This window comes from Zalophus californianus, chromosome 12 (genome assembly GCF_009762305.2).
Source record: "Zalophus californianus isolate mZalCal1 chromosome 12, mZalCal1.pri.v2, whole genome shotgun sequence".
Classification (NCBI taxonomy): domain Eukaryota; kingdom Metazoa; phylum Chordata; class Mammalia; order Carnivora; family Otariidae; genus Zalophus; species Zalophus californianus.
In genome coordinates, this window is record NC_045606.1 from 95,737,922 (window position 1) to 95,765,862 (window position 27,941).

Consider the following 27,941-nt stretch of genomic DNA (forward strand, 5'->3'; position numbering starts at 1 on the left):
GTAGAAAAACCTGGGAAAAGTTGTTTTAATCAAGTGTGAACAAGGTTTGCAGCATTAGTGATTATGATATACTGACCTCATATGCCCCTGATATGAGGCCCTGAGAAGGGCCCGTCATTTTTGTGGCATGTCTGCCAAGATACGCATTACCTAAACCTAGTTATGAGAATAGACTAGACAAGCACAAATCAAAGGATAGTCTACAAAATAACTAACCACTGCTCTTATAAAGTATCCAGGTTATGAAAGACTTGGAAAGATGGAGACATGACAACTAAATGCAATGTGGGATCCAGGATTAAATTCTGTCACAGAAAATGGGTATTAGTATTAAAACTGGTAAACACCAAGTCTGTAGTTTAGTAAATAGAATTATATCGTGCCAATGTTAATTTTTAGTTTTGTGGTTAATGCAGTATGTTAGCATCAATGGGAGCTGAGTGAAAGGCATATGGGAACTCTAGGCTTGCAACATTTGGGATAAATCTGTTCCCTCAAAGTAGGGCTGTAATTTAAAAGGAAGAGGATACTTAATAGCAAAATTAATTGCGTACAAAACAAAATGGAATAAAATGCAGCCACTACAAAATTTATTGTACGAGATTACATATAACGTATAGGTACCCAGTAGCCCACTCTGTTACACGGATGGTCCCCAGTGAAACACAACCCTGATAGTCAAGCCCGTGAACATCGGAGCTTAGTCAAGTGACTGCTTCAGCAAAAGTGACATTAACAAGCACAACACAAGCAGGATGTTGATGCCTGCTTCTATGTTGGTGCTTACTCTCCCGGTATGTACTTTCCTGGAGCTCTCGGTAAAGAGGCCCAGGGACCACATTAAAGAGACTATGTGGAAACAGACACTCAGCCAGGTCTAGTCCAGCCATTTCACCATATGCATTCCATTACATGCACCTTACACGTAAGTGGAAAGGTCAACTCAGACACTCTTGTCCAAGAGGTGATAATCCCCTCATATAACCCAGATTGCAGAACTGCCAGGAAAAAAGTGAACCATTATTGTTTTAAGACAACTAAGTTGATGGTTATTAAACACAATGGCAGATAAAATAGTGACTTATTCATAAAAGGCTTAAATGTGTGCAAGATACTCTCCTTAAGATAAGGAAGACATAGAAACACGGCAGACTAAACTTACACCAAGCCTCTTACTATAAACACCTCAAAATGCTGGATGAAAAAGACTAAATAAGATCTCTCTCTAAAAACACAGCTGGCCTTACAAGAGAAGAAAATTCCCCAATGTGTGTGTTGGTGGGGGGGGTGAGTGTTGGTGGATAACATGAGAAAATTGAAGGCCAGAATAGCAAACTCATGAGCAGATGCTGTTAGCCAAGGGTCAAGACAAGGAGTGGAGCAAGTCTAGCCAGAGGCTGGGCGTTATTAGATTCTTATTAGTTTGGGTTTTGCCACTAATCAAGGATGGGAAAAGAAACCATGGTACATGAAAAGCAGGGCTTTGGAGCTGAGTCAGTTTCAATGGCCTACCTCCTTCTCCAATACATGCAGAACACTGAGCATAGGAAATATAAAGATGAGTAATTCATGTCACTGCCCTCCAAGAACTCAGTGTACAGATCAGTTACAGTACCACTCAGTAAGTCATACTGCCTTGTGATCCTTGACCTACTTCCTTTATCTGAGGACCCTTGCCTCGCCTCAGCTTTAGAACTAGACAATCCTTTGAGACAAAAGATATCAGAGAAAGTTGTCAACAAATACCAAGGTCTCATTCCTGGACTGGAATTTGGTAGGACTCTCATAGTTAAGATGCTTTGGAATGGGCAAAAACAAAGAGAACGGTAAACTCCCAGATCCAAAAAACTAGACTCTTTGAGTATTATAAAAAAGCCTTTGAGGAAAAGCAGCTCTGGAGCCCCTTCATCTGAGATAAAAGAGGACAAGTACACCCTGGAAACCTTCATGAGGACTAGAGCACTTAGATCCTAATCATAAACAAAATGACAATGATTCCAAATCCTGAGTACAAGACCAGAGTCCCTAGAAGTCATCCTATGGTCAATTTTGTCAACTGTCTCTCCAAAATCCACCCCCACCCGACCTTTCGTGGATCAATACAACCTCAACTCATGCGGGTGGTAGTATGTCCCTGCAGTGCCAGGCGACACACTGTGACTGGTCTAAACCAGTCATGATAACATGATGCCATGTAGTTGGTCTCTAGGACTGGCCATGTGACCTAGCTCTGGCCAAAAGGCCATAAAACTAAATGTCAATTGCATGAATCTTTTGAAAAAGCTTTTTCTTTTTGGATATAAAAGGATGAACAAGGCTGGCTGTTCCCTTTTAAGATCCCTCCATCTTTTTCTTTCTACTTGGAATGTATCTTTAATACCTAGAGTTGCAAAAAACCATTTTGCCTCCATGAGACTAACAAGCATGAAGTCAACAGCCAGCAAGTAAGAATGAAAGAGCACAAAGGACAGGTCTGAGTCCCTATCAAGAGGATTCAGCAGCTGCATCAGCTTTCAACCACCTACATCCAAGACCTCTTGTTATTTAAGAAAAATAAAGCCCTACTCATTAAATGTACTATGGGATTAGCATTTCCATTACTTATAACCAAATGCATTCCTCACTAATATACTATTTCCCAACTAAGAACAGTGGTGGTCTCACAGACCAGATGAGAGCAAGTTTAAAGTGGTCCTCGAGAGAAGAGGGAGAGAGGCTGGGAAAGCCTTCAAAGGAGAGATCTAAAACACTATGAGGCACTCCACATGCACACATACAGAATCACCATTGCAAAGGGCCTATGTAGCAAGCTCTGCAGACAGACTGCCTAAGGTCTAAACCATGACCCTGCCAATAACTAGGTATGTGATCTCGGGCAAGATATCCAAGGTACTTCTATACTTCAGGATTCTCAACTCTAAAATGAGAGTAACAATACATTCCTTTTAAGAAAGGTTGTAAGAACAAGGTAATAGCTCCTCACATAAAGTAAGCCCTCAGCAAATATGGGTAATCATCATCATCTTCACGCTGATGATACAAACATAAATAGCTATTATGCAAACAAACAGATAAAAACAAGTACAGTTTATGCAGCTCACACACGGCTCCAATAGTGTGGTACCAGTGAGGAGAAAATTCCTCCCTGAATTCAACCATCTTATAAGTGCTCCTCTCAACTGAGTAGTTCTTCTGTGTCTTGTTAATAGCTGCATCAGCAGTTCTAGCTTAGATTCCATAAAAATGATTCAATTTCATAACAAGGAGATTGGCTAAACATAGGCCATTTACACTTCTCAAAGCAGTTGAAGGGCAAGAGTGTAATGTCAGATTTTACCTCAAGTATTGTTCTTACCTGGTGAGTGGAAACAGTAACGCATCTCCTAACAGTAATAGAAAGGGTGAATTTATGATCAATTTCAGGTATACAATACTTCAATATGCATAATCCTTTCACAGTATCTGTTATCAGAGCCGAATGCACATTTCAGTTGAATTGTTTCTATGAATGACATTAGTATGAGCTGGCATGCATATGGGCTCCCTTCACGTAAGACTTTTTCATCAGCAGAATTACTAACAGAGCCACTGAAGCATGTAACACTAATCAAGTGAGTTATTAATAGGCAAAGAAAACTTTCAAAAACTTATTGTTCCTATGATAATAGTAATTTGAATCAATTACGGGAAAGCAGAAATTCAAAATGTAAACTATTTTACAGTTTTGAACAAAAAGTAAGCACAGTTTCCATCAGGCTTCTCACCCCCAAACTAGTCTGATTATAAAATTTACTTAAAAGCCTCAGGCACTAGACACCTGTAAATTCCCATCATCATTTCACTTTTCCCTAGTCATGTTCTATTCCTGATGTCCCTCTATCAATGGTTATAGCCTTTCCATTCTATCACAGATATATCCACTTTTACTTTCCATTCCTTGGACACCTTATTCCCAAATGCATCTCATCCTATTTCCAAATTTCAGTTATAATTAAAAAAAAAATTAAATTTAGGGAGGAAAGACATTTTCAGAATTGACTGCAACATTCTAGTTTAAGAAACAAAAAGTCATCTTCTGTAGTCAACAGGTAAAACCTAACACAGAGAGATCAAGCATACGGAGCTTAAAATGTGCAAAATCGTGGATATTTGGGACAATGGCAGAATAGGAGAATCCTCAGGCTATCTTGTCTCACAACGGCCACATCCATGCATCCAACCCAGAAAAGAACTCGAAGACTGGCAGAACAGACTTTCCACTTAACCATAGAGAGGAAGAAAGATGGCAAACCAAAAGTAGGGGTAGAGACGTGGTCAGGAACCAAACTCCTAGCCAGACTCACTACAAAAAGGAGGAACACTGCAATCTCAGGGAAGGGAGAGGAGGAGACCCAACAGCAAGTACCCAAGACATGGGGGACCTGCCCTGGGAGGACAAGTCCCCACAACATTTGGCTTTGAAAACCAGCAGGGCTGAACTTCAGAGTTTTTATAACTGGCAGGACTGAACTCCAGGTACTTCAAAAATTAGCAGGTTCAGCTATTAGAAAGCTGGAGGGCAAATAGGAAACTAAATTCCCACCTTTAAAGAGACAGTATAACAAACAATCCCACTAAGATAGAGCATAGAAGTAGCAGTTTGGAAAGTACCTATAGGGGACTTACTACTCATCCCAGAATGTATACTGGAGGGGCAGGGACTTTAGGAGACTTCTCTAAGAACAAAAGAGGTGGACACCATTGCTCTCACACCACTGCCCCCAGCCTAGGTAGACTGACACTTGCAGGAAACAGCACTCTCCACCTCCCTTGCTAACACAGAGCATCCCCGCCCCATGTCTGCCTACAGATCTGTCCTATCCAACATGCCCCACTCAGCAGGAGTCCCTCCCAAAGTGGTTCCTGCCTGGTGCATCCCACAAGCAGCTCCAGCAAGAACCAGCACCACTTCAAAAGGATTCTTGTGCTGGGGAAAGGAAAAGATAATCACACATACAAGTAATTCACAGGCTTGGCAACCGAATCTTATAACTGGCATACAGAGAGTACCCTGCCAATCAGTGTGTCTCCAGCCCTAGCAGGCATCTGGGCTAACTACCAGCCTATCCATCAACAAAAGTTTCTCAGGAGACAACATAGGGAGAGCACCCTATAATTCAGTGCAACTGTAGCCCCAGTAAATAGACTAAAGGCAGACATCTGGTCTGACTGCTGACACCAACCAACAAGACCACTATGGCCCCAGACTGGTCTTAACAGCACAGGAATCAAACCTGGCCCACAACAGGCAAAGTGGGTCACTGCAGCCAAATGAAGGCAAATGAAGCTCAACCACAATAGCAGGGTACATGCAACACACAAAGGAGACAATGTTGAAGCACCAGGTTCTGATGAACAACGGACACTGGGCTACAGGGCACCACAGGATCTTTTCTTCATCAGACCACTACTTTAAGATCCGGAGATGTAACGGACATTCCTAATACTTAGAAACAGACAAAGTATGAAGAAGACAGAGCTAAATGAAATGGACATAAGCAATAGGCCTGATAAAGAATTCAAAGTAATGGTCACAAAGATACTCACTAAACTTAAGAGTGGAGGATCTCTGAGATCTTCAACACAGAGAGAAAATACAAGAACCAGAGACGAAGAACTCCGTAATTGAAATTAAAAAATAAACTACAGAGAATCAATCGTGGATTAGAGAAAGCAGAAGAATGCATCAATGAGCTGAAGGGTAATGGAAAGCAACCGAGCTAAAAAGCAAAAAGAAAAAAAGTAATAAAAATGGTAAAAGGTTAAGGGAACTCACCAACATCATCAGGTACATTAACATTCTCATTATAGCGATATCAGAAGGAAAAGAGAGAAAGGGGGCAGAAAATCTTATCTGAAGGAGTAATAGCTGAAAACTTTCCAAATCTGGGAAAGAAAACAAATCCAGATCCAAGAGGCACACACAGAGAGCATCCAACAAAATTAGCTCAAGAAGGTCCACACCAAGACACGTAATAATTCAAAGTGCAAAAAGTAATGACAAAGACAGAATTTTAAAAGCAGCAGAAGGAAACAATTACATATAAGGGAAAGGTTGTCGGTGATTTTTTAGCAGAAACTTCACAGGCCAGAAGAGAGTGGCATGATATATTCGAAAGGCTGAAAGGAAAAAAACATTCAACCAAGAATACTCTATCCAGCAAGACCATCTTTCAGAACAGAAGGAGAGATAAAGAGTTTCCCAGAGAAACAAGAGTTAATGGAGTTCAATTCATCACCACTAAACCAGCCTTACAAAAAAGTTGAAGGGAATTCTTAAGTAGAAAGAAAAGGCCATAATCAGGAGTAAGAAAATTATGGAAGGGAAAAATTTCAAAGGTAATACAAATATAACAAAACAGACTAATCACTTATAAAAGAAGTATGCAGGGTGAAGCAGAAAAGCATTAAAGTCATCTATATCTATAAGGACTAGTGAAGGACTTTACAAAGTAACAGGATGTAAAGTGTGACATCATACATATAAAGCATGGTGGGGGCATTAAAATTTAGTGCTTTTAGTTGGGTTCAAACATAAGCAACCATCAACTTCATAAAGACTGCTATGTGTATAAAATCTTACATATGAGCTTAATGGTAATCACAAAGGCAAAAGCTCTTAATATGAAAAAATAAAGAGAAAGGAATTCAAACAAAGCTATCAAACTATAAGGGAAGAGAGCAAGAGAAGAGAGAACAACAAAAACAACAGGAAAACAAGTAACAAAATGGCAATAAGTAGATACCCATCAGTAGGTACTTTGAATGTAAATAGATTAAATGCTCCAACCAAAAGTCATAGGGTGATTGAACGGATAAAAAAGCAAGACCCTTCTCTATATTGCCTAAAAGAGACTCACTTCTGACCTAAAAACATATGCAGATTAAAAGTGAAGGGAAGGAAAAACATTTACCATGCAAATGGAAGTGAAAAGAGAGCTGGGATAGCAATATGGGTATCAGACAAAAGAGACTATAAAACAAAGACTGTAACAAGAGACAAAGAAGGGCACTCTGTAATGATAAAGAGAAAAACCCAACAAGAGAATTTAACAATTTTAAGTATTTATGCATGCAACATGGGAGCGCCTAAATACATAAAGCAACTATTAACAAACATAAAGGGAGAAACTGACAGTAATAAAGTAATAGTAAGGGACTTTAACACCTCATTTACATCAATAGATAGATCATCCAAACAGAAAATCAACAAGAAAACAGTGACTCTTAATGACACACTGGACCAGATACACCTACCATATATTCAGAACATTCCAACCAAAACCAGTGGAAATACACATTCTTTTCAAGTGTGCATGGAACATTCTCCAGAACAGATCACATATTAGGCCACAAAACAAGTCTCAACAAATTCAAGAAACTTAAAGTCATTCCACACATCTTTTTTGACCACACTGCTATGAAACTAGAAATTAACCACAAGAAAAAAATCTGGAAAGAATACAAATACATGGAGGCTAAATAACATGCTACTAAATAATGCATCAACCAAGAAAACAAAGAAAATAAAAAAATACAAGGAGACAGATGAAAATGAAAACACAACGGTCCAAAATCCTAGGGTTGCAGCAAAAGCTTTCCAAGAGGGAAAATTAAAGCAACACAGGCCTACCTCAAAAAGCAAGAAAAATAAACAACCTTACACTGAAAGCACACAGACTGCACAGACGTGCACTACACACACACACACACACACACACACACACACACACACACACACACACACACACACACACTGGAATATTACTCGGCTCTAAAAAAAACGAAATCTTGCCATTTGCAACAGTGTGGATGGACCTAGAGGGTATAATGCTAAGTGAAGTCAGTCAGTCAAAGACAAATACCATATGATTTCACTCATATGTGAACAAAAATACAGACTCCTGACTATAGAGAACTTATAGTTACCAGAGGGGAGGTGGGTGGATGCATGGGTGAAACAGATAAAGGGGATTAAGAATACCCCTATAGCACTGAGAAATGTATAGAATTGTTGAATCATACTGAACACCTGAAATATAATAGTGTATGCTAATTATACTTGAATAAAATGTGTAAAATTACGTAATTGTAAAGTTACTATTACATCCATTTGGACAACAAGTGAGTATATACAAATACAAATCCAGTTGGCCTGGGAGGTTCATTCCTCTGCATTTCGACATCTTTGCAAGGAGCTAATTCAATAGGCCAGAGTTAACAATGAAAGAACAGGTTGAAACTAGCTGCCGGGCAACAGAGGCTCCCATTGCTAACTACAAGTTCTCTGGTGTTACACAATAACCTAGAGGTTCCAGGAAATATGGGGAACATTACGGGGTGAAATTCCTCTTTTTTTTTTTTTATTTTCTCCCATTCTGTCGGTTGTCTTTTGGTTTTGTGGACTGTTTCTTTTGCTGTGCAAAGGTTTTTTTTTTTTTTAATTTTTTTATTGTTATGTTAATCACCATATATTACATCATTAGTTTTTGATGTAGTGTTCCATGATTCATTGTTTGTGCATAACACCCAGTGCTCCATGCAGAACGTGCCCTCTTTAATACCCATCACCAGGCTAACCCATCCCCCCACCCCCCTCCCCTCTAGAACCCTCAGTTTGTTCTTCAGAGTCCATCGTCTCTCACAGTTCCTCTCCCCCTCTGACCTACTCCCCTTCATTCTTCCTCTCCTGTTATCTTCTTCTTTTTCTTTTTTCTTAAAATATGTTGCGTTATTTGTTTCAGAAGTACAGATCTGTGAGTCAACAGTCTCGCACAATTCACAGCGCTCACCATAGCACATACCCTCCCCAATGTCTATGACCCAGCCACCCCATCCCTCCCACCCCCCACCACTCCAGCAACCCTCAGTTTGTTTCCTGAGATTAAGAATTCCTCATATCAGTGAGGTCATATGATACATGTCTTTCTCTGATTGACTTATGAAATTCCTCTTCTGAAGCCATTTCCATGGCACATCCCAAACTAGCTGTGCCCAGCCTAAGACACTTCTCCGTGGAGAAGAGCCTGAGGAGTCCCATGTGCTCTGCTACTTCTCTGCTTGTATGTACTTTTCCCCCAAAACAACACTATTTTACAATTACATCACCTAGTATGAAGTTGTGTTTCCCTGTCCACTTTGCCCATTCTCCTGCAAGTCTCTACGCTAGGTCTTTCCAGATGCATTTTCACTCATGACTCTCACATCCTGTGCTAGATCACTTAAAGATAAACAGTTCAAAAAAATTTTAGACTATCTACTTAATTCACCTTTCAAATTAAAAAAAGAATTTAACTGGTGCTAAAGTGTAATTTTCAAAACTTTAAAACCATGACTTTCATGAAAATATAAAATGAACCAATGCAAAAGCTATTATTCAACTCCATTAATGAGGGTATCAAAAATTTGAATAAAGGCAAACAGGATTACTAAAATGAATTTACTAATGGCTGCAAAAATTGTGAATCTATTATGAAAAGGTTTTGCAACATAAACTTTATTGTATTCTTAGTATCTAATTTTTTTCCTGGTGCCACTAGGCCTAAATATATAACATCGAGTTTAGAAATCTCTGCTACAGAGCAACAAAATATCTGAGATAGCTCTTCCTTAGAGCAATCAACTGCATCCCTATGAGACAAAAATTTTTTTTTGCATTATTACGTATAAGAAGCGTTTGCACAACTATTCCTCAACTTCTTCCCCTATAGAGTTGCCCAATAACCTAATCAAGAGAAAGTATAGTCACAGAGGATCCACTAGACAAGCCCAGCATTTCACTGAAAAGTCACCCAGTAAGCTCTTTTGATCATTTACGAGTCTTAGACAATTTCTCCATCTTAGATTATGGTTGGTTCTAACAAGAGTAAAGCAAAAATCATACCAGGTGGGAGGAAGGATGCAGGGGCAGCTAAAATCTGTGAGTATTTCCATCAAGAAGGAGAGAACATGCATTGCCAGCAAAGGTACACTGAAAGTGACAGTATAATACACTGCTACTGGACATACAACTTGGTATAACACTGCTGGAAAGCCACCTAGTAACGTGTACTAGAAATTGTTGAGGCTCAGATCTTTGATTCCATAATTCCACTCCCAGATATCTTCATTCAACACATAATCAGAGGTGGACTAAGATATACACATCTCAAAGCAGTAATTACAAAAATTTAAATATATAAAATAACTTATGTAGATTTCCCAGCTTAAAAGAGGTTTTCCAAAAGCCCTCACTAAATCCCCACATCCTTTCTACATAATCCACTTCACACCCAGGATCTCCCCTATGAGGTCTCTTACCATAGTGCGCTCTAATTTCTGATCTGTTCACCCCTTTGCCCTCTTAGGCTATAACCTCCACTAAGGCTCGCACCATAGAATTGCATCAATTTAGCATAATGCCACATGCATAGTAGGCACTCAAATGCTGGCTCACTGAATAAAATGTTACATACATAGCCTCAAAGTATGTACATGAGTATGTTTCCTCTATAGAGAGAATAAGTATTAAACAACATCAAAACAAAAATATGAGAAAAGCCTCAAGTTACCATCCCAACTTTATTGATAGAGGATCAGGATCATATGCAGGTATTTTGAAAAGCACAGACTGCCAGCAAAGGGGACACGCACTTCAGCTACTGCTGGTGCACAGACAGGCACCGAAGTGTCTGTCAGGTGAGCCATTCTTTGCCGCTGTGTGTGTCCTGGACACATTAGCACACTATGCATCTAAGGAAAACGATAAAGCTCAAAAGAAAACCACTGTGTGCAACTACTTAAAGGAAGGTTTGGATAACGATAAACATCCTTAATTGTGATGGAGATTTTTTTTAATTATTTTAAAACAGAATCTGATGTTTCTTAGGCCATGCTTCTCAAACCTTAAAGAGCATGAGACTCATGTAGGGGTCTTCTTAAAATACAGGTTCTTATTCTGTCAGTCTAAAGTGCAGTCTAGACTGCACTTCTTACAAGCTCCCAGGTAAAACCAATGGTGCTGGTCTAGGAACTTCAATCTGAGTAGCAAATTCTTAGAAATTTCTAAATGAAAAGAAAGGTATGCAGAGCTCCATTTTCCTGTTTTGTTGTTGTTTTTACGAATCCTAAACCACCTATCTCCTCTGATGATTTTTCAAACCATTCCTGGTTCAAGATTCTCAATACCCTGCAGATACTACAATTTAAAATAATGGCAACCATAAATAAAAGAGGATCATCACTACAGATCCAATGAAAATTAAAAAGGAATACTATGAACACTATGCCCCAAAATGTGATAATCTAGATAAAACATATCAATTCCTTGAAAAGACACAATCTGCCAAAACGCACATAAGAAATGGATAATCTGAATTGGCCTACATCTATTAAAGAAATTAAGTCCATAATTAACAACCTTCCAAAATAGAAGGGATAATACCCAGATGGGTTCACTGGTGAATTCTGCCAAAACATGTGACAATGACAGGATGCCCGTTCTACACAAGCTCTTTCAGAGGATCAAAGCAGAGGGAATCCTTCCTAACTCATTCTGATGCTAGCATTGCCCCAATTCCAAAACCAGACAAAAACATTTTAAGAGAACTACAGACTGATCTCTCTTACGAACATAGATGCAAAAATCCTTAACAAAATATTAGCAAAATGAATCCAAGTATAAGAAGAATTATACATGACAACAAAGTTAGATTTCAGGTATGCAGGGCTGAGTCAACATTCGAAAAATCAATGTAATCCATTGCATCAACTAAAAAAGAAAAATAATAGGATTATGGGGCTATGTGCAGAAAAAACATGTGAAAAAATCCAACACCCGTTCATCATCAAAACTCTCAGTAAACTAGAAAGAGGTAAAGTTTCTCAACTTGATAAAGATTACCTACAAAGTACTTACAGCAAGCATCATACTTAACGGTAAGAAACTTGAAGCTTTCCCAGTGTGGTATTGGCAAAAGATTAGACAAATACATCAGTGGAAAATAAGGCAGCCCAGAAACAGACTCTCAGATACAGTCAACCAATCTTCTGACATAAGCAATACATTGGATCAAAGATGGCCTCTTCAACAAATGGTACTGGATCAATTGGACATCTGCAGGCAAAAAAGTAATTTAGATGCAGATCTTACTTACATCCTTCACCAAAATCAACTCAAAATGGATGTAAAATGCAAAATAATAAAATTCCTACAAGGCAACATAGGAGTAAACCTAGATGTCCTTAGGTATGGTTAGGCCTTCTTAGACGATATCAAAGGTACAATCCATGGAAGAAATAATTGATAAACTGGTCTTAATTGACATTTAAATTTTCTGCTCTGCAAAAGACAATGCCAAGAGAATAAGACAAGTCACAGACTGGGAGAAAATATCTGCCAAAGACACATCTGATAAAGGGTTGTTTTTCAAATATACAAGAAACACTTAAAACTCAAAAATAAGAAAACAACCCAAATATAAAATGAGCCAATGATCTTAACACCTCACCTGGGATGATATAGAGAAGGCAAATAAGCAGGAAAAGATGTTCCACATCACAGGTCATCAGACAAATGCAATTTAAAATAACACTATCACGGGACACCTGGGTGGCACAGGCGGTTAAGCGTCTGCCTTCCACTCAGGTCATGATCCCAGGGTCCTGGGATCCAGCCCCGCATTGGGCTCCCTGCTCACCAGGGAGCCTGCTTCTCCCCCTGCTTGTGCTCTTTCACTCTCCCTCTGACAAATAAATAAATCTTTAAAAATAAATAAATAATAAATAAAATAAAATAACACTATCACAGATGTTATAACAAAGCCTATAATGATGGCCAAAATCTTGGATACCAACACCACCAAATGGTGGTAAGGATGTGGAGCAATACAAGTCTCACATTGCTGGTGGGAATGCCAAATAGTACAGCCACTTTGGAAGGCAGCTGGGTGGTTTCATACAAAACTAAACACACTCTGAACATACGATCCAACAATCGTGCTCCGAGGCATTATCCAAAGAAGTTAAAACCTTATGTCCACACAAAAACCTGCACACAGATGTTTACAGCAGCCTTTTTCATAAATGTCACACCGTGGAAGCAACCAAGAAGTTCTTTGGTAGGTAAGAGTATATAGAAACCACAGTAACTCCAGACAACGGATCACTCAGAGCTAAAAAAGGGGTGAGCTACCAGGCCATGAAAAGACACCGAGAAACCTTAAATGCATAATCAGTTAAAGGAGTCCATCTGAAAAAACTACATACTGTATGATTCCAAGTTATGACATTCTGGAAAAGACACAACTATGAAGAAAATAAAAAGCTATGTGGTTGCTAGGAGTGGGAGGATTTAGATAAATACGCAGAGCACAGAGGACTTTCAGGGCAGTAAAATACTCTGTATGACACTATAATGATGGATATATTTTATACATTTGTCCTAATCCACAGAATGTATAACACCAATATAAACTATGAACTTGGGAGTGATTATGTAGTATCCGTGTGGCTTTGTCAATTGTAACAAATGTCCCACTGTGGTTGATGGGTGGTGACAATGGGGGAGGCTGCGCATGTACAGGGGGCACACGGGAAACCTATATAACCCTCCTCTCAATTCTGTTGTAAACCTAAAACTACTCTATAAAAGAAGTCTTAAAAAAAAAAAAAAAAAGCTCCCAATAACCATTCTTGACAACAACACCTGCTTTTCCAGGAGTAGATTACGGATACCCATACTGGGCCAGTGGATCTGTAAAGTATGAAACTAAAGAAAATTGCTAGTATGTCTTCCAGTGCCTAGAAGAGCTCCTCATACAGGGACTCAAATGATCACGGCACAGATGACTACAGGATTTAGCATGGAAGAAGAGAAAAAGGGAGGAAGAGTTTGGTTAAGGTTTTTCAGTATCTGAAGGTAGCTAAGTAGAAATAAAGTAAAAGTCTTCCATACCATTATAGTAGGAAAATAAGAGAATGAAAGGTCTATTTCAGCCTATTTTAAATACACATCTTTAACAATCAGTTGTCCAACAATGGTATATGTTTTCTCAAATACAAAGAGCTACCTGAACGCATTCAAGCAAAGAAGCCAGATGGCTCTCTCAGAGGGACACTAAAGAAAACACACCTGCCCTGCAAACACTAGGTTTCCTCAAGTTGCCCCCTACTCCCTAAGCATACGATTCACTACTCACAACATCTTCACTGCATTAGGAATAAAATGCAACAAGTCTTCCTACTTTGAAAATGAAAAATAAAGTTGCCTCAAAACAACAGCCCTTGGGCCAGAAGCCACAACCTTACACATGACCTAAAAGCAAATCAAAAGCTTAAATTCTCTGTAAGTCATAAAAACAAAAGAAACTATTCCACTGCGATAAATGAGTACCTTCAAAGACAATGGTATGATAAAGATATAGGAATACTCTCAGAATGAAATCCATTTGTTTGAGCATCTGTTTGCCACCTACAAATAACTCTTTCTGATGGATTTAACCAAGAAAAAAAGATAATAAAATTCATTCGATGGGACATTAATGCACAAACACACCTCATTTTCCTAGAAAACCTCAAAAGACATCTGGTGTTAATGTATCAAAACCCACAGATTTTTTTGTGTGTGTGATCAAGCTATAACATTTTAGCATTGTGAATATTAAAACTGCCCTCATAACATCACTTGGTATTTTCAATGGTTTCATCTAAAAGAATACCATTATTTCTGATAATGCTACAATGTATCAATTTACAAGATTTTTTTAAAATAATTAAGATTATTTTTACACTCACTTTGGAAGACTTAGCTTCTAGAAGCATGGAGCTATTAAAGTGCTAATATGGAAAGATGAGGTGGGGATGCTACACTCACTACCAGTAAAACACAGGAAATTGATTCTTTAGATGATGTGGAAAAGCTGGCTTATAAAGTTAATGAGATATTACTTAAGGCAAAAGAAACAATTTGCTCATTAACAATGAGGATAAGCCAAGCATTTTTGTCATCAAATATAATGACACTAATTAAAAGAATGACAAAAACTAAGTAGATATGAAAATCAACTAAGGTACAGGAAAAAAACTACAAACACACGAAGTATAGTTATAGCAGCAAGTCTTAGCAAGTTAGAAATCAATATAAGAGAACAAAAAGAATTCCAACAATTATATGGGTTATACATCAAGGAAAGTGTCACTAGTCAAAGGAGTAAATTTCCCATTGAACATTAAAGAGCCTTGACAACTACCTGGGATGGATTTCTAATATAGCAGGAGAGTAAAGTAAAAAGTGAAACTCAAAAATCCACTACTTTGTCTCTTAGATATCTTAGCTAGCCCCAGATAACAAAAATATCACAATCCTTAAGCAGTAGCTTTAGCCGGAGATTTCTTGGCCATCCACAAAGTTCAAAAAAAAAAACAAAAAAAAAAACCTGCAAGTTTTCCAAGTTTCAAAGCAGGCATAGTGCTTTAATTTAAGTAACAAAAATGCCACGCTGATTTTAGGAAAAATACATAGACCGAAAACCCAGGTTTTAGTCCCAGTTCTATCTCCAATATCCATTTCCAAAGGCTTTTCATTAGGAAAGGAGTATTTTATTCCCTGTGTATGAAGTATATTCCAAAACTTTGAGTCTATCATTTGCTCCTTGCTGATATGAAAAAAATGACAGATTTTTAACATATAGGTATCACAAATTATCACTAAATACAGATCAAGTATTTCTGAAGAAAAATTAACATGTGAATTCAGATGTGCTGCAAGTGTAAACTACACACTGGTGTTTGAAGATTTAATACAAAAAATGTCAACTACTGGGGCTCCGGGGTGGTTTAGTCGGTTAAGTGTCTGCCTTCAGCTCAGGTTGTGATCCCAGGGTCCTGGGATTGAGCCCCCTGTGGCATTGGGCTCCCTGCTCAGCAGGGAGTCCGCTTGCCCTCTCCCTCTGCCCCCTCCCCCCAGCTCATGCTCTCACTCATGCTCTCTCTCAAATGAAAATCTTTTTCTAAAAAAGTCAACTATTGCACTAATAATTGCTTATTCTGATTACATACTGAAATAACATTTTAGATATTAAGTTAAATACATAAAATTAAGTTCATTTGTTTTATCTTTTTAACAAGGCTACTGGGAAAGTTTAAGTTACATATGAAATTACATTTCTATTGTATTGAATGGCCTTCTGCAGGCTGAACTCTTCACAGTAAGGTTTGTAAATTATTTTTCTACAGCATCTACTGAAGTATAGTACATAACAGATTCTCAAAAAGCATTAAAGGAACTTTATATAGAAACAACAGCAAGTAAGTAAGACCAAAATTGACTTTTTGATTCATATAACAGCTATATTCTGTTGGAGTGACATTAAAAACCTCTTATTTAGTAATCATGACAATTCTGAAATTTGGACCAAGACAACCAAAAAAAATTTTCAGCTGAAAAAGTAAACTGACACACCTAATTTGTACGGGGCTGCATATGTTCTCCCAGAATTCCTGCTGAAGTCCTATACCTGTACCTCAGAATGTCACTGTATTTGGAGATAGAGCCTTTAAAAGGATAATTAAAATAAATCATACAGGTGGACCTAATCCAATAGGACCGGTATCTTTATAAGAATAGGATATTAGAACACAAGTGACACACAGACCAAACGGCAATCCATGAGGACAAAGAGAGAAGACAGGCATCCAACTGCAAGCCAAGGACAGGGGCTTCAAAAGACACCAAAGCTGCCAACACCTTGATCTTGGACTTCTAGCTTGAGAATTAAGAGAAAATAAATTTCTATCACTTAAGCCACCCAGTCGATGGTACTTTGTGGCAGCCCTAGTACACTAATACATTGTTCCAAACACTTAAAACTTTTCCAACTTGAGTGGAGTTTTGGCTTTTATTCTTAAGTTACAAATTCAATTCCTCCCTCACACTAGCCACATTTCAAGTGCTCAACAGCCATATACAGCTAATGGCCACGCTATTGTACAGTACAGACCCAGAGAGAACACCAGACCAAGAATTTCCAAAAAGAATGCTTACAGTAGTTGGGAGATATAACCAAAAAATGTGTTCTTATATATATTGAAGCATGTTTCATCTTTAATTTTAAAACAAAATGCAAATGCCGAGGATTCAAATCCACCCTTGGGTTATTCTTACTATGATTTGCTGAGTAGATTAGGGAAGGGAGTTCATAGTTTAGAGCTATGTTTGGTACATCTGAATGTCATCACCAAGGTTTTTCAAGATGTGTCCGTTGCTGCAAAATACAGAGAACTACTGACGTAGGTGGCCAGGATACATTTATCAAGTACAAAAGAGTCAGAATTCTAGGTATGATTTCCCAGAAATTCCCAAATTAGCCACCGGTAAATTGGAGAACGCTAATACTCAGCTGTAGATTTTATCATGCCTCTTGTCAACTTAATCAGGCATTTTCAATAGAAATTAAATTCCAGAAATATAAAACATGGCATGAATACGATACTGAACAGGATATTCCTAGATTCATTACCATAAACGAGGGATCAAAAAAGTATGTCCACTATTAATAACTTCATGCATCTATAAAGAAAGTTTAAGAAGCATGGAAGAAAAATACAGAATTCAGGAAAAATAGTTCTGCTACACTTGCCTAACAGTACCGAACACATTTACTAAAATAAGTAGCTATCTCCTTTAAGAATTAGACAAATGAAGGTAGAGGGGCACCTGGGTGGCTCAGTCAATTAAGTGGCTGACTCGATTTCAGCCCAGGTGATGATCTTGGGGTCATGGGATGAAATCCCGAGTCGGGCTCCGAGCTGGGCATAAAGTCTGCTTCAGATTCTCTTCAATTCCTCTGCTCCTTCCCAGCCCCACTCTCTCACCCTAAGGGTGGGGGGAAGGGAACATAGAGTCCAAAATGTAATCTTCAGTATAATAAAGTTCAACTACTGCGAAGTATTTTACATTTGCATAGAACTTTAATTTTTAAACTGGCTTTTTATACGTTATCTTAAATTTGCCCAAGGACTTCATGTTTGGATATATTCTTAGTTTACAGAAAGAAACTAAGGCTCTAAGAAATTAAGTGACATGCCCAATGTCACCTAATTTGTAAATGACTAAAAGTCAAACGTTAGTCCTCTAGTTCCAAAACTTTGTATAGGCTTCACCCTGTTAAAGCATTAAAACTATGCCTAGAGCGGTGTTATGTAAATGTTAGTTATAATAAAAATTTTTAATACAATTAGTGACTTGATCAAGTGTGTACTAACAATACTTAAAATGGTAATTAAATTCAGAATAAATCTCAACCAGGGAGGAGCAAGATGGCGGAGGAGTAGGAGACCTGGATTTCGTCTGGTCTCAGGAATTCAGGTGAATAGGGATCAAACCATTCTGAACACCTATGAACTCAACAGGAGATCGAAGAGAAGAATAGTAACAACTCTCTGAACAGAGAAACATCCACTTACTGGAAGGTAGGACGTGTGGAGAAGTGAATCCGAGGCGATATTCGGGAGGATACACGGCAGGGAGGGGGCCTCCGCCACTTCTGGCAAGTGATAGAGCCGCGGAGCACAAAATCAGAACTTTTAGAAGCTGGCTCCGCTGAGGGACGTCGCTCCAGTGGCTAAGCAGGGGGTGGAACCCTCGGGGTCACAGAAAGACCGGGGGTGCCTGAGTGCGGCAGAGCTCCCAGGGATCGGAGCGGGGAAGCCGGCTGCAGAGACGGAGCCGGGGCACGGGCTCTCAGCTCGGGGTTGCCATAAACTGTGATCCGCGTCCCAGTCGGGCCACTGCTCCTCCAGCAGGGACCCAACAAGCGGCAGATCTGGGGAGACTCCCATTCCTCCCCTGGGAGGAGCGGCGTGGGAGCGCACCGCAGGGATCTGCTGGGTTTGGAGACTCCACACGGGGTCGGGTGCCAGAGATAGAAACGCTCGGTCACAGGCCGGGTGAGCATGCAGTGCGGCTGGAGACCAGGGAGACGGGAGTGACTGCTTTTCTCTGGGGGCGCACTGAGGAGCGGGACCCCGAGTTCTCAACTCCTCTGGGGGGAGACTGGGAAGCCACCATTTTCACCCTGGTCCTCCAAAGCTGTACGGAGAGCTTGCAGGGAAAAAAAGCTCCTGAGAGCAAACCTGAGCAGATTGCTTAGCCCCGACGGGAAAGGGCGGGGCAATTCCGCCTCCGGCAAAGACATTTGGGAACCACGGCAACAGGCCCCTCCCCCAGAAGATCAACACGAACAGCCAGCAAGCCAAGACCAAGTTTACCGATCAAGGAGAACGGGAGAACTCCAGCACTAGGGGAATACTGCACATAGATTTCATGGCTTTTTTTACCATGATTCATTAGTTTTTCAAAGTTAATTTTTTTAAACTTTTTTTTTAATTTTTCTTTTCCCCTTTTTCAACCAACATCTTATCAATCCCTTTTTTTTAAAAAACATTTTTTATTTTTCATTTTTAGAGTCATTTTATCCCTTCATAGCAGTTACCTTTATTTTTGGCATATATATATAAATTGTTCTCTCTTTAAAATTTTGAGACAGTTTCTTCTAACAGATAAAAATATACCCTAAATCACTAGTGTATGGCTTTGTTCTAATCTCCTGCCTGATCACATTCTCTCCCTTTTTTTTTAATGTTCTTTTTTCTTTTTTCAAACAACTTCTTACCGTATTCCTTTTATAAAATCTTTTATAATCTTCATCTTTACAATCATCTTCCATCCCTTCATTGCATCAACCCTTATTTTGTACATATATGTCTTTCTTCCTTTAAAATTTTAGGAGGCACTTTCTTCTAACAAACCAAAATACACCCAAAATCTAGTGTGTGGCACTGATCTATGTACTAGCCTGATCATATTTGATCATATTCGGTTTTTTTCGTATTGTTCTGTTTTTGTTTGTTTTTATCTTTATTTTTCTCTTTCTACTTTCTTTCTTTCACTTTCTTTTCCCCTGGTTTCAGGTCTTTTCTGATTTGTACAGAGTATGTTTGCTGAGGAGTTTGTTAACCTGTTAGCATTTTGTTCGCTCATTCATCTATTCTCCTCTGGACAATATGACAAGATGAAAAAAAATCACCTCAGCAAAAAGAACAAGAGACAGTACCGTCGGCCAGGGACCTACTCAATACAGACATTGTATTGTACAATGTCGGACCTAGAGTTCAGAATCATGACTTTAAAGATACTAGCTGGGCTTGAAAAAACCGTGGAAGTTATTAGAGAAACCCTTCCTGGAGAAATAAAAGAACTAAATCTAACAAAGTCAAAATCAAAAAGGCCACTAATGAGGTACAATCAAAAATGGGGGCACTAACTGCTAGGATAAATGAGGCAGAAGAGAAAATCAGCGATATAGAAGACCAAATGATGGAAAATAAAGAGGCTGAGAAAAAGAGAGAGAAACAACTACAGGATCACGAGGGCAGAATTCGAGAGATAAGCGATATGATAAGATGAAACAACATTAGAATAATTGGGATCCCAGAAGAAGAAGAAAGAGAGAGAGAGGGGCAGAAGGCATATTGGAGCAAATAATAGCAGAGAACTTCCCTAATGTGAGGAAGGAAACAGGCATCAAAATCCAGGAGGCACAGAGAACCCCTCTCAAAATCAATAAAAATAGGTCAACACCCCGACATCTAATAGTAAAACTTACGAGTCTCAGAGACAAAGAGAAAATCCTGAAAGCAGCTCAGGAGAAGATATGTAACCTACAATGGTAGAAATATTAGATTGGCAACAGACCTATCCACAGAGACGTGGAAGGCCAGAAAGGACTGGCATGATATCTTCAGGGCACTAAACGAGAAAAATATGCAGCCAAGAATACTATATCCAGCTAGGCTCTCATTGAAAATTGAAGGGGAGATAAAAAGCTTCCAGGACAAACAAAAACTAAAGGAATTTGCAAACACAAAACCAGCCCTCCAAGAAATATTGAAAGGGGTCCTCTAAGCAGAGAGCCTAAAAGCAGCATAGATCAGAAAGGAACACAGACAATATACAGTCACAGTCACTTTACAGGCAATACAAAGGCACTAAATTCATACCTTTCAATAGTTACCCTGAATGTAAATGGGCTAAATGCCCCAATCAAAAGACACAGGATATCAGATTGGATTAAAAAACAAGAACCATCGATATGCTGTCTGCAAGAGACTCATTTTAGACCCAAAGACACCCCCAGATTGAAAGTGAGGGGATGGAAAACCATTTACCATATAAATGGACACCAAAAGAAAGCTGGGGTGGCAATCCTTGTATCGGACAAATTAGATTTTAAAACAAAGACTGTAATAAGAGATGAGGAAGGACACTATATCCTACTTAAAGGGTCTATCCAACAAGAAGACCTAACAATTGTAAATATCTATGCCCCTAACATGGGAGCAGCCAATTTTATAAGGCAATTAATAACAAAAGCGAAGAAACACATTGACAACAATAATAATGGGGGACTTTAACACCCCCCTCACTGAAATGGACAGATCATCTAAGCAAAAGATCAACAAGGAAATAAAGACTTTAAATGACACACTGGACTAAATGGACTTCACAGACATATTCAGAACATTCCATCCCAAAGCAACAGAATACACATTCTTCTCTAGTGCCCGTGGAACATTCTCCAGAACTGATCACATCCTAGGTAACAAATCAGGTCTCAACTGGTACCAAAAGACTGGGATTATTCCCGGCATATTTTCAGACCACAATGCTTTGAAACTAGAACTCAATCACAAGAGCAAAGTCGGAGAGAACTCAAATACATGGAGGCTAAAGAGCATCCTACTAAAGAATGAATGGGTCAACCAGGAAATTAAAGAATTTAAAAAAATTCATGGAAACCAATGAAAATAAAAACACAAATGTTCAAAATCTTTGGGATACAGCAAAGGCAGTCCTGAAAGTATATAGCAATACAAGCCTTTCTCAAGAAACAAGAAAGGTCTCAAATACACAACCTAACCCTACACCTAAAGGAGCTGGAGAAAGAACAGCAAATAAAGCCTAAACCCAGCAGGAGAAGAGAAATCATAAAGATCAGAGCAGAAATCAATGAACTAGAAACCAAAAGAACAGTAGAACAGATCAACAAAACTAGGAGCTGGTTCTTTGAAAGAATTCACAAGATTGATAAACCCCTGGCCAGACTTATCAAAAAGAAAAGAGAAATGACCCAAATCAACAAAATCATGAATGAAAGAGGAGAGATCACAACCAACAACAAAGAAATACAAACAATAATAAGAACATATTATGAGCAACTCTATGCCAGCAAATTAGATAACCTGGAAGAAATGGGTGCATTCCTAGAGATGTATCAACTACCAAAATTGAACCAGGAAGAAATAGAAAACCTGAACAGACCTATAACCACTAAGGAAATTGAAACAGTCATCAAAAATCTCCCAAGAAACAAAAGCCCAGGGCCAGATGGCTTCCCAGGGGAATTCTATCAGACATTTCAAGAAGAATTAATACCTATTCTCCTGAAACTGTTCCAAAAAATAGAAATGGAAGGGAAACTTCCAAACTCATTTTATGAGGCCACCATTACCTTGATCCCCAAACCAAAGACCCCATCAAAAAGAATTACAGACCAATATCCTTGATGAACATGGATGCAAAAATTCTCCCCAAAATACTAGCCAATAGGATCCAACAGTACATTAAAAGGATTATTCACCATGTACAAGTGGGATTTATCCCTGGGCTACAAGGTTGGTTCAACATCCGCAAATCAATCAACGTGCTACAACACCTTAACAAAAGAAAGAACAAGAATCATATGATCCTCTCAATAGATGCAGAAAAAGCATTTGACAAAGTACAGCATCCTTTCTTGATCAAAACTCTTCAGAGTATAGGGATAGAGGGTACATACCTCAACATCATAAAAGCCATCTATAAAAAACCCACAGTGAATATCATTCTCAATGGGGAAAAGCAGAGAGCTTTTCCCCTAAGGTCAGGAACGAGGCAGGGATGTCCACTATCACCACTGCTATTCAACATAGTATTAGAAGTCCTAGCCACAGCAATCAGACAGCAAAGAGAAATCAAAGGCATCCAAATCTGCAAAGAGGAAGTCAAACTCTCACTCTTTGCAGATGATATGATACTGTATGTGGAAAACCCAAAAGACTACACCCCAAAACTGCCAGAACTCATACAGGAATTCAGTCAAGTAGCAGGATATAAAAATCAATGCACAGAAATCAGTGGCATTCCTATACACCAACAACAAGACAGAAGAGAGACAAATCAAGGAGTCGATCCCATTTACAATTGCACCCAAAACCGTAAGATACCTAGGAATCAATGTAACCAAAGAGGCAAAGGATCTGTACTCAGAAAACTATAAAATACTCATGAAAGAAATTGAAGAAGACACAAAGAAATGGAAAAACGTTCCATGCTCATGGACTGGAAGAACAAACATTGTGAAGATGTCAATGCTACCTAGAGCAATCTACACATTCAATGCAATCCCCATCAAAATACCATCCACTTTTTTCAAAGAAATGGAATAATCCTAAAATTTGTATGGAACCAGAAGAGACCCTGAATAGCCAGAGGAATATTGAAAAAGAAAAGCAAAGCTGGCGGCATCACAATTCCAGACTTCCAGCTCTATTACAAAGCTGTCATCATCAAGACAGTATGGTACTGGCACAAAAACAGACACATAGATCAATGGAACAGAATCGAGAGCCCAGAAATGGACCCTCAACTCTATGGTCAACTCATCTTCGACAAAGCAGGAAAGAATGTCCAATGGAAAAAAGACAATCTCTTCAACAAATGGTGTTGGGAAAATTGGACAGCCACATGCAGAAGAATGAAACTGGACCATTTCCTTACACCACACACAAAAATAGACTCCAAATGCTTGGAAGACCTAAACGTGAGACAGGAGTCCATCCAAATCCTAAAGGAGAACACAGGCAGCAACCTCTTCGACCTCAGCTGCACAACTTCTTCCTAGAAACATCGCCAAAGGCAAGGGAAGCAAGGGCAAAAATGAACTATTGGGATTTCATCAAGATAAAAAGCTTTTGCACAGCCAAAGAAATAGTCCACAAAACCAAAAGACAACTGACAGAATGGGAGAAAATATTTGCAAATGACATATCAGATAAAGGGCTAGTATCCAAAATCTATAAAGAACTTATCAAACTCAACACCCAAAGAACAAATAATCCAATCAAGAAATGGGCAGAAGACATGAACAGACATTTTTCCAAAGACATCCAAATGGCCAACAGACACATGAAAATGTGCTCAACATCGCTCGGCATCAGGGAAATCCACATCAAAACCTCAATGAGATACCACCTCACACCCGTCAGAATGGCGAAAATTAACAAGTCAGGAAACGACAGATGTTGGCGGGGATGCGGAGAAAGGGGAACCCTCCTACACTGTTGGTGGGAATGCAAGCTGGTGCAACCACTCTGGAAAACAGTATGGAGGTTCCTCAAACAGTTGAAAATAGAGCTACCATCCGATCCAGCAATTGCACTACTGGGTATTTACCCCAAAGACACCAATGTAGGGATCCGAAGGGGTATGTGCACCCCGATGTTTATAGCAGCAATGTCAACAATAGCCAAACTGTGGAAAGAGCCAAGATGTCCATTGACAGATGAATGGATAAAGAAGGTGTGGTATATATACACAATGGAATATTATGCAGCCATCAAAAGGAATGAGATCTTGCCATTTGCAATGACGTGGATGGAAGTGGACGGTGTTATACTGAGTGAAATAAGTCAATCAGAGAAAGACATGTATCATATGACCTCACTGATATGAGGAATTCTTAATCTCAGGAAACAAACTGAGTGTTGCTGGAGTGGTGGGGGGTGGGAGGGATGGGGTGGCTGGGTGATAGGCATTGGGGAGGGTATGTGCTATGGTGAGCGCTGTGAATTGTGCAAGACTGTTGAATCACAGATCTGTACTTCTGAAACAAATAATGCAACGTATGTTAAGAAAAAAGAAAAAGAAGATAGCAGGAGGGGAAGAATGAAGGGGAGTAAGTCAGAGGGGGAGACGAACCACGAGAGACGATGGACTCTAAAAAACAAACTGAGGTTTCTAGAGGGGAGGGGGGTGGGGGGATGGGTTAGTCTGGTGATGGGTATTAAAGAGGGCACCTTCCGCGTGGAGCACTGGGTGTGAGGCACAAACAATGAATCTTGGAACACTACATCAAGAACTAATGATGTAATGTATGGTGACTAACATAACAATAAAAAAATTAAAAAAATAAAAATAAATCTCAACCATGGTAATCAGTTTAGAAGAAATAACTCCGAAGAGGATTATGGTCACAGGAATTTTTTTAAAATTTAAATGTATATAATCTTTTTGCAAAGAAATACCAAGTGATAGATAAAAGGCTTTCTATCATAAATTTATGATAATCAAATTAGGTGGGGAAAATAAAATGGAACTTTTAAAACTAGAGTTTTTTATATATTAAGTGAATAAGGTCTCATATCTACCTGTTATATTATTTATTCCATCAGATCCATTTAAGAGTGATATAAAAGTGATTTAGAAGGTCAATATTCAATGTTAAAAGAGGATTTAAAAAGTGAGGAACTGAGCTAGATTTAAAGGGACTGAAGAATGAACAGGTGGTCCCAGACGGAACAAGCAACTGGAAAAGTTATTTTTGGAACAATGGGAAAATTTAAATATGGACAGGTACTATGGAATTTTAGGTAGAAAGATTTATGAACATTGTTGAATGAAACAACTTACAGTATGTTCTCATTTAGGTTTAAAAATACTTCACTATAATTATACAGAACAAATATCTGGAGGGATATAAATATAAATACACACACACTACATACACATACACATACATGGCAATAACAGCAGTAATCTCTGAGAGGTGAGAATATGGCACTTATTTCATTTTTGTTGACCTTCTAAATTTTTATAATGCATATGTACTATGTTATAAAAATATAAAAATTTTAAAATATCAGTATTTTTATTAAGTCAGAAATAAAAACCTCTGTCTTCTGTGTCTTACACTTGTGAAATAAGCACATGTGAAATAATGATTCTGAAGACGGTTTGACTCTTCACTTTTATTTTAGCTTTCAGGTGTTTAAAATCAACTTTACTTTCAAATATATGGAGCTCTGAATATAAGCTTCATGCTAAAAAAAATGATATGATCACAGACACTGAAGAACAATGCAAAAAAAGTCCCTATTTATATTTTGAAAAGTCACCTATATTTAGAGTTTAAAATAGCAATTGTATGCCCATACCAGTTAAATATTGTTCATCATGAATTAAAACAAAAATCTTTAGATAAAAAGTTAAGAAGGAAATGAGAAAAATTCTTGCTATTTATCAGTGTTAAAATGCTAGTCTTAAATCTTCCCAACAACTGTCCTTAGAAAGTCTCATTCTCTGTATATCACTGATGAGAAAAATCTTAAGAACTGAATCCAGAATAAAGAAACTCCTGCTTGGCAATCATTTTCCAATACTATACACATATATCAAATCATTAAGCTGTACATCTGAAACTAATACAATGTTATGTCAATTATACCTCAATTTATAGAACAAAAACAAACTACAAATTGATTTTTTTTAAAGATTTTATTTTTCAAATAATTTCTACATCCAATGTGGGGTTTGAACCCACAACCCGGAGATCAAGGGTCACATGCTCCATCAGCCAGGCGCCCCTACAAATTTATTTGTAATAAAGTGAAGATGGAGCACCTGGCTGGCTCAGTCAGTAGAGCACCAACTCTCAGGGTCGTGAGTTTGAGCCCCACGTTAGGTGTGGAGATAACTTAAAAACAAAAATAAATAAAAGACCTCCCCTCCCCCCATAGCAAAATGGCAAGAGTCATAAATGTTTCACAGAAGATCTGCAAAAGGCCAATAAACACTCAAAAGATAAGCATTCTGCCATAAAGGAAATGTAAATTAAAATCACAGAGATACCTCTAGATATTCACCAAATGGCTAAAATTTAAAACTAATTCTAAGGATTAGAAAAGAACATTCTAGGGGATAAATTTAGCATGAGATAAGGCATGAGCATTAAAGCTGGAACAAATGTTCACATAAGTAAACACGTGTTCATGTGGCTTGGGCAGACAGGGAAAGATAAAATGTGTCCTGGAAAAGTAGTTAGGAATCAGAACTCGGAGCATCTTCAAGTCCAAGAGGACAACTTTAACCCATATATGATTAGCAAACCCATGACACGGATGACAGCTTTGTATAGAATGTTCCAAGGGGGGAGAAGATACAGAAGATTTCAACAGCATTTCTTATCTCCTGCCCTGCATTAAATTTCTCTATCCTCCACAATCTGATGTTACCCTCACTCCTCAACCAAAATCCCCACCTGCACTCTCCAACCTACTCAGTTTCTTTCTCTTTACTCACCACCAGGTGAGCTCACACCTGGTCAGAGGGAGCAGAGAGCTTTCACTCAGGGCACATCACAGGCATTACTCTTCTGCTCCCCCTAGGCTGCTCTCAACTTAAGTCCAGTGCTTTTGCAGAGGCACAGCTGAGGTCTACCCATTCCGTGATTTCCTGCCTACTCCAACCTGCCCTCATCTCCTTCCCCTGAGTCCCTCCCTTCCTTATGTGGGCTCCTATAATACACAATTCAACATCTAACTAAAATCCGTATATTGTTCTCAACTCTCCAACCAGACTATAAACTCCCGCACAGAAGGAATCACACCTTTCACTTTTGTACCTCTGCTGCACCTACTACCAAAAAATATACACTAGCTAGTTGTCAGTTCCTCTTGATAACAGAAATGCAAACATACCCTTTCATCCAACAATTCTATTTCTAGTTTTTCCTACTGATATATACATATACACACAGTAACATGATCAA

At 38.7% G+C, this 27,941-nt stretch overlaps 1 protein-coding gene across 7 annotated transcripts in view; it reads right to left on the reverse strand.

The window, feature by feature from the left end:
- TPK1 (thiamin pyrophosphokinase 1) overlaps positions 1 to 27,941 on the reverse strand; it is a 352,799-nt gene that overhangs the window by 318,660 nt on the left and 6,198 nt on the right. The window lies entirely within an intron of this gene.